Source organism: Calonectris borealis, chromosome 10, assembly GCF_964195595.1.
Source record: "Calonectris borealis chromosome 10, bCalBor7.hap1.2, whole genome shotgun sequence".
Taxonomy (NCBI): Eukaryota; Metazoa; Chordata; class Aves; order Procellariiformes; family Procellariidae; genus Calonectris; species Calonectris borealis.
The window spans coordinates 9,649,215-9,665,805 of record NC_134321.1 but is presented as its reverse complement, the minus strand read 5'-3'; the positions used below and the strand labels follow the sequence as shown (position 1 = coordinate 9,665,805).

Sequence of the window (16,591 nt, the reverse complement as noted above, 5' to 3'; positions counted from 1 at the left end):
ATTATCCAATCTCTTTTTAGCAAAAAACTATTTCTACTTTAACTATTAATCAAAGAACAATTAAGTTACGTATTTACGAGTAAGTACAGAATGCTGAATTATCTTCAAAGGAAAGACTAAAGTTACTGTGATACTTTATACACAGACAACTATTATGCTCTGCTACCTAAATTTTAGGTATTTATCCACTTAATACATAGTGAAAAATCCACAACTATGCGGTATTATGTATCTTAATTTCCTGCTTTCTGTAGAAATGCTTGATGCATACTACTACATAAGCAAGCCTCATGCAAATTCAGAAGAACCATTAAAAAAAGCCACTTCCCCCGCCCCGGCATTATTCAGCTGGGGACCAGAAGCAGTACCGGTGCATTTATTTTTAAATACACTAGCATTAATCTTTGCGAACATAACTATACCAGAATAACTTAACCACTATAAATAAAGCAAGAGTCAGCAGTCATTCTCTAAGATTTGGCGACCCTCAGCACATCAACTTTCTTTACATTTTCCCCTCTAACTATCACTCAGCATTTTCCCTGACAGGGAAGCCAGGTGGCTAAAGAAGTTGTCCTGTCAGCTTTATCTTTATTCTATGCACTTAGATCTGTGAATATAACAACAAAGGGTGTAAGGCAATGTTTGTCAACACAATGTAATAAATACATTTACCTTCAGAGTACCTTCTTTTTGTACTTCAAGGCTACAAAGGGATAATAAATACATATATAAAAGTAATGACTTGTCTATCAGTAAAAAGAGAATGTTTGGCCTATATATTAATAATCATATTTACTTTGTTCAGCTACTACCTTATGAAAAAAGTCTGTACTAATAAGACATTGCTTCTCTCTACTGCTTTAATGACACCAAAGTTTAGTCATTAACACTAAAGTCATCCAGCAGTCATGTACATAGAGAGAGGAGCCAGGGCTAAAGCAATTTTGGCCAGTACCGATATCCTCTGAAAGTGGAACTGCCCTGCATGTTTGTCAGCGAGACAACTCAACACAGCCAAAAGATCAATTTGTACAAACCAAAGTTTAATATGGAAGATGATTAACAAACAAGTAGAACTAATTACCAAAGGAAGTGGACGCTCATCGCACTCTCAGTTTCTTCAAATTAAGACAAGCTTTCCAGCAGATACACTTTAGCTTAACACAAGTTATTTGCCTCCATCAAGGGAAGTGAGTGAAATTTACATTCCTGACACAGGAGATCAAACTAAACGCTTCAATGATCTCTTCTGATCTTTACTACTATGAACCTATACATCACGCTAGTAACACTATGTACAATTTTAATCTTATTTTAGCACAAAAACAAACACAAATTTGTCCAAAATCAAATTCTTATGAGTATTTCCTTCCGTTTTCCTGGAAGAAGGAAAGAATCAAGTAAGGGAGAATTACCTCTTCTCTTCACCTCATTACTGCTCCACTGAGAAAAAACATTTCTACCCTCTTCCCTCTGTTAATTTCACAGTTGCACCTAAATGATAATGATTCTTCAAATTATTTAGACTAGCAAGATCTGGCTACATAAGGAGCAAGATATCTGCTCCAATAAAAACAGGTCAAGTCAAGGGACAAAGCTGCACATGTATTAGCTAGGAACTTAGGATTTAGGAAATAGGAACATAGATTTCAGGTGTATACATCTTTACTATTACTGAAAATTTTTAGCGAGACTGTAAGCATGCATGTTTTTATCAGCATGCATTTGGATTATCCTCTCATAAATCCCTCTTCTCTTATCCACAGAAAAACTGACTCAGATTTCACAGTCTTCTACTGAAAAAAAAAAAACATACAAAACACACTTTAGCCTTTATATATTGTAGAGTTCATTACAGAAGAAGCAGCCTTCTGCTGGCTTTTTAAAATGTTCCTGCTCACTTACATTTTACTTCAGAGCTTGTTTTGGATATTCTTTTTACATCTGTGACATTGCCATTGATTCATTCAGGTCAGAAGTCATAGGTTTTATTTCTTTTGAGCAAACCAGTGGGCCAGGGGACTTTCTGAATGAATCTTTTTTTTTTTTTTTAAGGTTAAAAAGTTTAAAACTAATGGTTTTACCAACAAACTGCACTCTGGGAAGTTCATTACACTCTCAGTCTTCAAGATCACCAGAAGTCATTCTGGTTCTTTGTTATGCTCTCAACTATGATATTGAGTGGAGGTGCTGTCTATAATGACCAGGTGAGCAGACTTCAGCTGAACATCTTCATTTAATTTTTCAAACCTAGAACAATATGTTCTAGGTTCATTTTTATGAGCCTTATTTCAAACTTTTTCCACACAAGTCTTGGGTACAAAGATGATATTTTTCTTTGGGGTTTTTTTTTTCATAGCTCTCTAAGCCATCCACAGAACTCATCAGCTGAATTGTCATCAGCCGTTGTTGAGCTTTACAACAGTCATATTGATTGGCATCTCCCAAAGGCATATTGTAATCATTTTACCACTGATAGGGTTATAGGCAGACACACACTTTGACATTCCCCTTAGATATGATAAATGCAATCCTCATTTTCTCAGATCTTGTGTAATTCACCATATATCCATCTATTGCCACAGAATGACCCTTTCTATTCTAAATGAAGCTGTAAAGCCCAAAGATATAAATATCTTCCTAATTCATACGTATGCCATACATTCCATAGTCCTATTTTGATTAGTTCATGGTGGTTCAGCTCATCATTTCCTCAACAAAAATACCAGCTGGTGTATTCCTTTTGAATAATTTTGTACAGCATCACTTTGAATAAAACATTATTAACAGGCTTCTCCCCCAGTGTAACCTATCTCATTCTTAAATATTAGAGGGTATTTCTGACATGTGCCACATATGGATCATTTTGCTTGGACTGCCACAATCATTCTTCTTATAAGAAACAGAAACCAATTTGTGGTTGTAAACAGCTGAAGCAAAGACTTGATCTGTCTACTTTTAACAGCATGTTCTCCACTGATGCCTCGCTATCATCCTCAAATGATCATCCGTTCTAACATTTGTCTAGTTTCTAAATACCCCTGTAAACCCACCACCAAAGTAGCCTGGTACTGCCACAATAGAGAAAGCCTAAGTTTTATCCACATATGGTCATTTTAAGACATGCACAATGCAGACACAGTTAAGGTGCTATGTGTTTATGGAAGCAATAGATAAAACATATAATCAGCATAATCTTTTAAATAAAAAGGTCATAAGACAATTTCACAAGTACTATAACTAAAAACAAATTACATCCTGTGTCTGTAAACATTACATCCAGTAGCTACAGTATTTCACATAGCCAGTTTTCAGTGACAGATGATTAAAAGAAAATTAATTCTCTTTAAACAGCAAAAGAAAAAATCCAAGCCAATGTAGCAAATTACTTTTCCATATTAAAATTACACTTGTCTTCACTTTTGCAGTTAAATTTTTTTTTAACATCAGTCAAGTGCACATCTAATTGGGTGCAAGTTAATGTGAATTAGAATATGTAATTCACAGCAGCATTTAAAAAAAAAAAAACAGTGAGGATACACACCTTTTCTTCAAGAAGTCACAATCTTACTAGCTTACTATGTAATGCGCACATTCTTGTTGCAGTTATCAAAATTAGGGTTACTGAGGAACTATATACTTTTGTATACATTAGGAAGAATGGAACGATGCCTTAATTCAGGAGAAGACTAGACCAAAGCAGAAAGTTTTATTATTAAAAAAAATAAATATTGTGACTATGTGTGAATCACCTCATTACTGTAAGACCTGTAATGATTAAAAAAAAAGCCTTAAGTATTTCAAGTCTTAACTATTACACCTCAGTTCAATGTGTTTTAAAATTCAAGCCATAATCATTTTCCCCAAAGATTTATCAATTGTTACTACTACTATTCTTATATTTGAGAGCTGTAATGTACTTCTAAAATATTCAAATTTATTAACAATACTTAAAATTATATATAATTTACCTCCAGTGTTCACACAGGAAAAAAGGACAGTCAAAAATATCAGTCAGTACTTTAAAGAAAAGACTAAAAATCATCTAATTTGGGACCAACAAACATTTTTAGAAATATATTAAGTAGCTACAACAGATCAATGAAAGCAAGGATCAATGAAACAATTATTTTTCAAATTTTACTCAGATAAGAGTTAAACATTGCACTATTGTAAATCAAAATATTTGGTTAAATGGAATTTCCATCAAAGCTAAATAACCAAATTCAAGTTAACACAAATTGAAGTGTTATGTACTTTCTGCGGTTCCAATAATGGCTAATTTAATAACCATAAATGGAGTGTTACTGCTGATTATTCTAAGTTGGATAAGACAATCTGACAGTTACTGTACTTTGAAATTTTACTCTAGCAAAAGCATTTTAAAAACTAGACATATCATAAAGGGCTAGAAAAACTTCTTCCTATGTTTGCCATGGGAAAAACCTCTAATCAACATTTACTAAGCATTATGCTTTGTGCTTCTTTTGCTAATACTCTCAAAACGACAAGTAAAAATCAGTCATTACAAGAGTAAAGCAGTCAAGCCAGCCATATATGAAGTTCAAAGAGCAACCTGCAAAACTCAGTGCCCTAACATAGCTCTTTGACATTCTGTGATGAGAGCACTGTGTGGAGATTATGGCAAGACTTGGCCTAGTGTACAAGTTTCTAGCTGCACTATTTTCGGAAAATATAATAAAATCTCCATAAAAGTTTAAACATTTTAAATGCTAAGAAAGTGTTCACAATGAAAACAGAGATGACTGTCACTGCCCTACTGAATTACAAAACTGTTCTTAGCATTGGATCTTAAATAAATAACGAAAAGCTTTTCATCTTTCTTTTCAGATAAAGTAATCGCAAGCCTTCTTTGGAAATTAACTTTCCATGCAATCCAAAGCCCTCCATCTAGTTCCTGGACATTATTTCTTTTCTTTTTCTTTTTTTTTTTAACCATAAAGCTTTTAATTATTAAATGTGGTTTACATTTGCATCTCTGGAAATAATTTTTACTCTCTATTTTTCTAGCATTTCATTTCACGCTGTTACCAGGGGTGTGAGCAGGTTGCTGACTATGCTGATAGGCAGAGAGCAGGGAGAAGTACTCTCTCCACATTTCATTCAAATAATAGAAATCTGCAAGCTGCTCAGTGTGACAGATGAGCTATGTGAGCTAAAGCAACTTGTTCCGCTTGTCAGCCTCCAAGAGTCTACAGCAGCAAGATACAATTGTGATGACACCACGATCGCAGAACTGGGTCAAACATACGGTCACTTTAAAACAGAATGTCAACTGTTCTTTCTACTTGAAGAATTTGATTCAGTGACACTAAAAGCTGTTAGATACCATTAGCTTTATATCTAGGTTCAAAATGAAAGTGTTACTTTGACAGTATTTGAAGAATCCTCTTGCGAGCCCTACCTTGCCATTAAAGTTTGTAGGAATCACAAACTGTCAAATAATATCACTATTGCCCATAGGGATTGGGTACTTTATGACCAAAACACTTTCCTGTGTTGCACCAGGGGATCTATGCCTTTAGAGTAATATTTCCATTATGACCTTTGTGGATTAACTGGATTAAAATCCTCACAGAATTTTAAAAGATTATACAGATATATAATTTTTTTTTAATTGCAGAAATAAAAATAAAAGACTTTAACTCATGCCTAGACCTAATATTTTGTTTAAATCATCATCTCATACAGAACTGAGTTTTTAATTTTATTTTAGTGGAATAGAAGAATTACTCATTGAATGATACTAGACATTTAAAGAGAACTGAAAAGTAGTATTTAATAAGCTATTCCAATTATTTCCCTAAATCTTGGAAGATTCACTTGCATTATAGTGTGATGATGAAATACTCCATGTACTAGCATGCACAGTTCAAAGTTTAATAACTGTGGTATACAGATCATGCCACATGGTGGATCTAGATAACATCTCAAAAAGCAGATATTGAGATGAAGATCTTACTCTGACATTCAATCATCAGAATTTTTATTCAGTGACATACAAAACCATGTTCTCTAACAGAATTACACTATGTATATATTTCAGCACAGGTAACTTTTGTCCAAAAGCACTAGCAATGTAGAAGGAAATAGCAGAAGTCTGAGACATCCAAAAGTAATTTGCTTCTCAGTATTTCACCAATTTGTGTTGGCAGTCTGACTCAAGCTCAAATCATGAACTCTGGCCAAGCTCCAATTTGCAGCCTATTAGATTCCACAGTTGAACTGATAGATATTTCAATACACCATATTTAAAACATTTTATATATTTTGGGGTTTGATGTATGTATTTTAGGTTGTTTACATTACGTAATTGCCTTTCTAGTTCAACATCAAAATTTTCAAGAAAAATATTTTCAAGAAAAACTTCTCATGGAGCTGTTCAGTTAAGAAGATTTGTTTTCTTGTGCAATTAAGAACTTATATAATTCTTAAAATAATTGTTGTTTACTTGCTTTGATTTCTAAATGTCTTTGATCTCATTCATTAATATTCATTAGACTTCTGATGTTGGGCTAATGAGAATCTTACTCATTTATGAGAATGCTATTTAAACGTTACCAGATTTTCTTCCAATTTACGTTTTTCATCAACACTGCCAATACTTTATTCTTTCTATTCTCCAGCTTTTTCTTCAAACTTCCTGAAGACATAGTCTACATACTCCAAACCAAAGTGGAACTCAACAAATGCGTAACTAATTCAGTCAATTACGAGCACAGAACCCTAAATGGGTAACAGCATAAACCCATGATATATATGGACAGAATGAATAATGCTCATACTCAGCATCATTTACTTCCATGTTTTACATACATTATTTATATTTATGATGGAACATCTCTGAAGCAAGAAAGAAAGAATACTTTTTCAGCTTCAAGAACTTAAAGGCACAAAAGCAGCAGTGTTGTTGCCAGAAGAGAATACCAGCCACCGATATTTCACATCACAGGTGCACACACAACATGCACAAACAGCTAGTCACTTGTATTCTTTGCATTTAAGAAAACATTAGTTGTTTTTATATTTAGTTTCCACTGTTTGCAATACATATTCACAAGAAGGTGAAAGGAAGAGTGTCCCAGCATATGCTGCACAACATACCTGCAGTACAGACACTGCATAAGTTAGAAGCACCTAGGGGAACCAATGTAAGCTTATGAGCTGAGACAATCCATCAGAACATGCCAACAAACAGTTTCAGGTTAAACATCCACTGCTCACTAAACCTTCTACACTGCTAAGAGTTTTGCTATTTCCTCATTCAAAATGCTGATTTACACTAGAAGTAACTTAGGCAAAGCAGTCCTATCCTACTACGTCTAATGTGTATGCAAAGATAATTAAAAGATGCAATAACTTCCAAAGAAATATTGTTACTTCAGAAGTAAGCATCTATGAAGTCAGCTCCAGTAACTCTTACTTCCCCAAGCAACTGCAAAGGTCTTTTGCTGAAATACCATTTTGGTTAAAGAAATGACTTGACATAAACCTCAATGCTAATCAAGTCAATGCCACACATTCACATTTGCTTCACTGGATCTGGATTTAACCTCTGTGTCTATTACAGTTCTTACATTCCAGGCTTTCACTGGTATTTCCAACTTAAAGATCAAATATTAATTTTTATTATTTATTAATCTTTTTTTATTTTATTTTGAGATAAAGCTACACCAATTTGAAACCATCCATTAGAGCATTCTATCTAGGAATTAAATCTTACACCACAAGAGAAATACCCATTATAAGCTTCATAATGATAATACAATAAATGTGCAAAAGCAGGAAAGTACGTAATTATACAGTGCCCACTACAACATACACAGACCAGAACATTTGACTACACACCCATATACCAAATTTCCATACACAAAGAAAGCCGTTGCTCTAGTCTCAGTATCAAATAATAACAAAAAAGTTCAAAGAACTAAGTATCCCTAATTCTAGGACTCCCAGTGTATCTCACAAGACACTCGGTATCTAATAGCATTGAATCCACCAACAAACCCAAACATTTCAAGAGAGTTGTTTTATGTATATCAAAGTTTAAAAGATCTTCACTGGTACCAATGTTTGATTATATGTAAAGCTATGGATATTAATATGAATTTGGTTCTACATTACAGTACAATTCTGGAAAAAAAAAAAAGGAAGTAATTTTAGAAGCTTTAAGTAGTATCCAAAGTATTTATATAAGCCAGATGCTGTAGATAGTCATCCATTTCTAATCCTGATTATGTGCAACATCAGGCCTTATATATCACTCTCAAAGGTAAGTATTATTAATCTTCCTCCAAAAAACAGTATTTTCTTACTCTACCTTTTCTCCCCTTCTATTCCTCTCTTTTCACTTGAACTAACAAACGTCTACATTTAGATACTGATACTCAGTCTTTAATTCTGATACTCAAACTCACTGCTTGGAGATGCGCCATTATAGCATACATCATATTGAGATTTTATCCCAGCTAATCAAGTCTTTAAAAACAAGTCACACATCAGAATTAACGTGACATGAAAAGTGTTAATGTCACAATACAAGAAGGCAAATTTTTTTCCTGATACCTGGCAAAGTTAAAACCAGGATAAAACTTTATTTAATAGAAATTGTTTCAAGTAAATCAAATACGTACAATAGTTTTGTATGTTTTATAAAACATTTACATTCTAAGTTGTACTTCAAATATCCTAAAGTTCGCAAATTTCAAAATTTTTTTTTAGTTTTGTTAAATCATACCGTCAAGGCCTAACAGCTACTGCTTCAGTTGCAGCACTGGGAAGGATACATCTCACAACAGGTATAAAACACAAGAGCTATTTAATGGATTAGGATTGAAACAGCAAAATTGAGGAAAAGCTGACAGAGAAATCTCTCTCATTGAAGACACTCAGGTAAAGAGAAAAAACAGGACCTGCTACTAAGAATAATGAATCAGTGCGGGGAAGCTTACAAATTAGTAAGAAGCAGGCTAGAAAACTAAGAGCCTCAAAGCAGTAGCAGCATCTTGGCAAAACTCCCAAAAGCAAACACACTACCAGTCTAGGCCACACCATCCTTCCGTGTCTTTAAAAGTACACATACCCAGCGGTCAACTGTCTGCCATATGAAATTAGAGTGAACCAGCCTGGCCAAATACCCAATGTACTAAAGCCATTTTTTAAACTAAAAAGAAATCTGTATGACCAATCTGTTGCTACTAATATCCAAGTTCGATTATGTCCACACAAACTGAAGGAACTGCAGATTAAATATATACTAAATTAATCTTTGGCACGGAAAATTAGTGCTTTACTTAGAAAGACATCTATTACTTACTACTGAAAGAGACGCAACCTCCTAGATGAGATTTATATTCTTTTACCCATAAAAAGAGACTCAGAACAATTTTTTAACCTTTCATATAACTGCAAAATATGTCCATCCTTTCCATAACATGTGCACGAAAACATAGAGTTTTGTTAAGTTTTGGTATTATGTTCATTCAATAAGCATGTTCTGCCTCATTCAGATTTTATCTCCTGAAGTCAGAAAAGAAACAATATCAGAATACTTTTGACAGAAAAATCTGATTTGGTTAAACAGCTCAAGGCTTTCCAAGTGAATGTAAACTTTGAAAAAGGTACTCGCGTTTAAGTGAAAAGTCATCATTATTATTGTTTTGAAAATCTCTTTATTGCTATGTGTTATCATTAAAAAAGTCAACGAAAATATTTCTACCAATCTACAGATAGAACTACAACATAAGGGGACTTATATAACAGCCTTTTTTAGGACAAAAATTAGCCACCTTACAGATGCAGTTTCTTTTGTATTTAATAGAAGCCCACTTCCTTACTAATTGTCATTCGTTCTGTGACTGAAAACTGCAATTAGTTATGCTTCACTGACACACACATGAATCCTTTTGTGGTTATATTATTCAACCTGAACATTAATAAGCAGGACTTATTAATAACTTAAAAATTCTAAGGGATTGCCCCACCACCCCTATTTTACTAAACCATTTGTAGCAAGAGACAGTTAAATATTGTGTATCCTTTAAATACCTTATTCTAGCTAGGAAAATGTTAGTCTGCCACATGAATTAAACAAGCCAAGAAACCAAAAACCAAATAAGACTACTGTTTAATTTGTGCAAACAAGTACTGAATTTTTAAGATCACATAAAATATGAAAAAATAAAATGCATTACTAATACTGTTTTATTTTCAAATGGACCTCATATTTATAAATGAGTTTCACTAGAGAAATAAAACTGACAGCAAAAAAACAACAAAGGAAAACAATTTTCATTAGTTCAAATGAAACTAGCAAGGGCTACCAGCAGTAAAACCCTAACGTCTTTAAATTCCAAAATGAATCTCCTCTCCTGACCTTTATAGAGCTCAAGATGCATACGTACACAGAATAAACAAAATAATTTGAAAGCAAATTCACTGAGTGCGCCTGACCTTTGAAACAGCACAGATAATTTTAATCAGATCTGCACAATGTTAGTCTGTCTCAGTTTCCATGTAGCAACACAAAGATGACAAAACTACTTAAGGAAAAAAAAGACAACATTTTACCAAAATAAAAGCATCTTTAAATATTTTTTAAAATAGCCAACAGCCCTAAAAGTCTCAGGTTCAGGAAAGATTCCTCCGTGTCCAGCTAAAGCTGCACAATCAGCTCTAGAAAGAAAAGCCCTTTCTGCCAGTTACGCAAGTTTCTGCCAGTTAAGTTGAAGAGCTGACACCTAAAAGAAAAAATATAAGTTACACAAACATTTTAAAAATCGGTTTTTGTAGTAGTTGCCTCCTTGATCACCTAGCATACAGTAGGCTACTTAAAGCAGTTATGTTTATTTATGCTGCAAATTTTGATTTTTTTTTTTTAAATTCATTATCTCTGAAAATCTAAGATAATAATGTGACAAGCAGTGCTGACTAGTAAAAATCTCTAGTTACAAAGAATAGAAGTTCTCAGAACTATACACGAATTAGCCGTAGTTGAACTAGCTGACAATATCTTCCTTTCTGGAAGGACGGATTTTACAAGAGTTATAATCCACTTATCAGCCACCAAAACTGACCATTGCTTGTAACACTTGGAAAACAAAGAAGGATACCTTATACTTTATGCAAGCTCCAAAACAGCTTACTGCAAGTATGGTTTTATTACTTATGCCTGATGAAATGAGGAGAATTAACATGGAGAGCTGAAAGCCCTGTTTAGATTCAGAACGTGCAACCTCCATCAGATTAGACCTTCCACACTGACAGGGTTCTGCCCAAGCTGGAAAACATAGCATGAGAGTAAAATACAACTAACAAACAAAACCACTTATAAAATGCTGAAGTTTCGCTTTGGTACTTTTGAGAAAAGAACAACACTGAGTAGAACACAGATCCTCATTAATTTAGTATTTACCCAAGACTAAACTCCATTTAAGGGATGCAATAGGACAATATAGCTTTGTCAAATAATGCGCTTTAATCGAACAGCACAAGTCCTAATTACTTCTAGTAATTGGTTTTAACGCTTGGTTTTAACACTCAACTTCTCAGAATTTACAGGGGAATGGTCAGTTTAACAAACCACTTAGATATTAGAACAGCCAGAAAGAAAGTACAAAGTAAATACTGTTAACTACATGAATTTGTAACTATGCATGGCTCACAAATGAATTTTATACATTGGCTGTTTCCTTGTAGAACCACCACTACCCTTGTAATATCTATGAGCAGCAAGGTGAGCCAATTGTGTTTCTAAAGATAGAATTTGGTCACGTCATCCACACTCAGATCATTAAGAGCAAATATCATAACATTCAACACAGCCTCTGAGACAATAAGCAACAGAACAGAGTTTATAAATCATTTGAAAACAAGCGTTGCTGAGAGCTAACACATGTTAAGGTGGGACCATGAACAAGACATTTTTCCAGAACAGCAATCCACCACTTCTGTGTCACTGATTCATTACCTGAATTTATTGTAGGCCAGCCAACCCTTTTTGATTATGGCAACAATCACATTCCTCTTTTGCCAGACTATTTTGGTCTTTTTCTCTCTTCTTTGCTCACAGTGGATTTTATCCTGGAGCTTGTCTTTTGCCAAAGCTATCCGATATCCTCATCTACTCCTAATAAGGACTTTAACTTATTCAGCTTATCAGGAAGGTTGAGAAGGGAGCTGATCACTGTGTATAGACACTTATACAGTCTGACAATGTAAAGCATTCTGACCTTGTAAATAGAGTCATACAGGATCTAGCACTTGGAAATGAACATTAGAGAAATTGAAACTTGAGTAAGGCCCTATTTCCAGACACTGAAAGTGATTTAAAATGAGCTAAAAAAATTGTAAACAAGTATTGAAGTAACTTATGACAATGTTATTGCATTACAATTTATTAACATGAAATGGAAGTTACCACCCTGCTGAAAGGTAAATTCCAGCTTTGTTTTATTTGGGGTAGGAGAAGGAAGCCTCCATGTACCACTAATTACTACAGTTTCCACTTAGGAAAGCTCCAATCTATGGAATACTCATCAGAGTCTAGTAGAAAAAAAAATATTAGTTCAATCACTCACATCATTAAAGGAAAAAGAATGTTTCTATAAAAAGATGTAAAGAGATGCAATGCTCTGTTGAACTGCACTTTCAGGAAAAGCTCATTCAGTCAAAACCTGCTCTTTTTTCTTCAAGACTTTTTTTTTTTAAATTTAGAAAAAATTAGACTGAAGAAGACCCAGCCTTGATCTGATTATTAGTTAAAATTGCTTTTCTCTTTTTTCAACGACAGCTTTCAAGATTTTTTTCTAACATCCTTAAAAATCAAAATGGACAATTACATGTTTCATTGTTTTCCATAGGAAACAACACTAACAGCAACATCTGTTAAGGAGCAACACCTATCTTAAGCAGAGGCGGGGCGGGGGTGGTGGGGTGGAAGAGACTTCACTATATGCACTCACTCTAATTTAACTTCATAATAAGTTCTCCTAAACTGTCAGGCAAAGTTTAAAGTAAGAAGTGTCTCCTAGGAACACCAAATATTTATAGTCACATGTATTTCAAGCAATAGGTTTTAAGGCAATGTTTATTTTGAATTTTTTTAAAACTTTTAATTCAATATATATATACTATGCTGGCTGCATAAGGTATATAGGAAAAATTATTCAGAAAGCATATCCAAGAAAAACTCTGTTGATCCACTAACAGTATAGGCCAACGATCTATCCATGCTCTATTTGACTAGTCAAATTTACAATGCAGAACTTGTATGACCTGTTCGTAATATACACTAATAAAATACATTTTTATTCTGAACTTCTATACGATATTTTTATGCCAATACATAATTTTTTAAATGTATATTTTTATGCCGATACTTCTGTACACAGTAATTCAACTCGGCTGCTGATCCATTAAAACATGGCCACATCCCAGTTTGATGCTAATATTGAATAAATCCAGTTTTGGTGCACTGCCTGTATGGCTGGAAGTCTGTAAGTAGTATCCACAAAGAAATGACAGCATTCAGCTTATCTCTAAAACTGACTGTAAGCATCCCACCATCATTAAGAGCTAAGAAGCAGCAGCCACCTTTTAACAGAGAAATCCAATAACAGGTGATTGATTACCTAGCCCACTTTGGATCACAATCAAACTGGTTTAAATGAACCTGTTGAACTTATGGAGGCATTTGCACAGATACGTAAAGGCTATTTAGAAATTGTTCCTTTTCACCTCAGTTGGGACAATGCACAAGTAAAGCAGCACTTTTTCTATACTACTGCAGTGTAAATCTGGTTCAGAGGATGAGGCACTCTCAGTTACCCCATGTTTCGAAGCACAGTTTTCTGGGGGGTAAGGCTAGCAATTATTCCACCTGAAGCAACTCCCACTTCTCTCTCCAGATTTTGCATAAGCTTATGTGAGCAACTGTCTGTAGGATGTAAAATGAATCGGAACAATGAACTTTTCAAGGTTGTCAAGGTTGAAAACAACCCTTTTTTGAAGAGTCAGTTTGCTCAGATGTGTCCACTGGTCTGACTCACCACATGATCCAAGAAACAGCTGTACCACGATAACAAATGGGACACGAAACCAGCAGCTGAGATAGAGTTGCTTGATCTGGAATTCCTTGAGCTGGTTATGCTATTAAAAATAAAATAAATAAAAACAAGGAATTAAAGCTCCTATTAATAAGTCCCACTTTTTGTAGTAGTTGAATCTCGTAAGACTGACTCTGTCCTGAAAAAAGCAGTAGTGCTTATGCTGTTAGTTAGCAGGCAGTTTAGAAATTGGGGGGTTTTTTATCACTTCTCAATTAAATGATTACATAAGTATCTCTAGACACGCAGACTCAAGCACTAGCTCAGTATTTCTTGCATCTACATAGCAAGTAGTCTTACAAGTACAGGTGTAGTTCGCTCCCGTTATCAAGCTATCTTTCCCACGCTTGACTTTGAACATTTCTGCAGTGGTTTCTGCATGGACTCAATCCACAGGTTTGAAACTGACACTCACCTCAGCTGCTTATATAGGCTATATCCTTCTAGATGCTAGTACCACAGCAACACATTCGGTCTGGCAGCAGCAGTCTCAAAACATATTCTTATCATTTGAATGATTAAAATGTGATTTCAATCTCTGATGCTCAGAGGAAAAGGATATAGTATCATCTGATGACCGTCAGCCCCCAAGCATCTAAGTTTCCATCATATGTTTTCATAAGGTAGTATAGTACAAAAATATTTGTGAATTAACAGCTCTGCAATAGGTAGTTTCTTACAACATTGGAAAATATTATTGTTAGTTGCATCATACAGTCTCAACACACAAAACTGAAAACTAGTTAAGATGTGGGTCTTAAACAGAAAACATTCAAGGAATAATACAGGGTGATTTTATCTTTTCTAATGCTGCCTTCATACTCATATTTTCAACGTACAGACAAAGAATGCTCACATATATGTTAAGTGTATCTCAAAAACTAACATTACACTAGAAAAATACAGGAAAAAACAGCTGCCAAATACAGAATAAATCTCTTTCTACTTTGATATTTTCTTTTCAAATTTTAAAGCACTCGCCCACATCTTTAGGGACACAAATCCTTTAAAAATACTTGTTTTCCTTTTCATTCGTTTGACTACTCCCATAAAAACATTTATACTAAAATGCACTACTTTGTCTAATGTTAGAGTACCTCAAATTGTATCCTGAGTTCAAAATAAAAAACACAGTAAGATTCTTTGCACTGTGTTGCATGAACATCCAATACCACTAAACCTTTCCTGTTTCAAATCCTGCATTTAGCATCCTCTTATACAACTGCAAAGACTAATCCTGATTTTTATTACAAAGTTACAGACCGGTAACTACTTACCATCCCACACTGAATCCTTTAATAGCTACAGTCCAAGTGCCAAGAATACCCTTCTTCTGCCAATTCAGTACTTACCAGGACAACTTAGGATAAATAAATTTATAATGATTTATTCTATAAATAACATAAATATTTAATAATACCTATAAACAATAATAGTCAGAGTTTTTAATAGGCAAATAGCTACTCTTACACAAGTCTGTAATGATAACTGAACCAAAAATATTAGTTGATAATCTGCATGTAGCAACACGCAAACAGGCACAATAGTTTGACAATCAACATTTCACAAAACAATAACATCACTGTAGTTTCATGATAATTTAAATACAACTTCTAAGAAAGCTTGAATAGCAATGGAGGCTGAAGTCCAGGGTCATAAAATTTTCTATTGAAATATTGTGCAGACTATTAGCTCTTTGAGATGTGCTTGTCTGTATTTTGTTTTTTCCATAAATACATGAACCTAATCATATTTTAAACAAGACTGCACATTTACCTCAGCAAAACATCTGCCTAATCAAAAATATGACTGAAGAGATTTAGAAACCTTACATTTAAGCACGTTCCCTTCTGTCCTTCCCCCATCTCCTTCTAAAATTGAATGTTTTAAAACCAAATTTGACCTGAAAACTTCTCTGCAATGAACAAAATTCTGCTATTCTCAAACAGTATTCAATACAACCATATAATTCTTAAATATTTAATAACACAACATGCACTAAAAAGAGACTGAAAGCCTGAAATCATTAGATGTCCCAGCACAAGAAATAAAAAGGAGACATACATTTCTCTGCAAGTGTGATTTCAAAGTCCTTTCGCACAGGGATCTAAAGGCTGTCAGCTTGGTTGCTCTGCTACTGTATATTAAATAAGCATGTAATGAAGCTACGGGTTTTGATTCATTGAGATGCCAAAGATCATGGCTAAAGTATATAAAATTAATGATTTTTTTTTTGAAAGTGGAATATCAAGAACGTGGTAAGAATCAGGCACAGCATCAAGAAGAACAAAATACTGACAACAGAAAACAACATAAAATCCAGGACCACTTCATCAATTTAGAGACCATTTAGAAAAATAATAACACATGAATGTCATTTAAAAGCTATTTCCAAATCCAAAACCACTATGAAATACTTCACTTCCTATCAGTTCAGGGAATTATTATATTGATTTTATTAA

At 34.1% G+C, this 16,591-nt stretch overlaps 1 protein-coding gene across 2 annotated transcripts in view; it reads right to left on the bottom strand.

Annotated features, from left to right (window-relative positions):
- The window catches only part of FHIT (fragile histidine triad diadenosine triphosphatase), a 628,091-nt gene that overhangs the window by 604,971 nt on the left and 6,529 nt on the right, over window positions 1–16,591 (bottom strand). Inside the window, exon 2 of one of the 2 annotated variants that reach the window (XM_075158454.1) lies at window positions 14,073–14,172. The exons of the other annotated variant lie outside the window; for it this stretch is intronic. The gene's annotated coding sequence lies outside the window, so the exon portion shown is untranslated. The remainder of the gene's footprint in view (window positions 1–14,072; window positions 14,173–16,591) is intronic. 2 annotated transcript variants of the gene reach the window in all.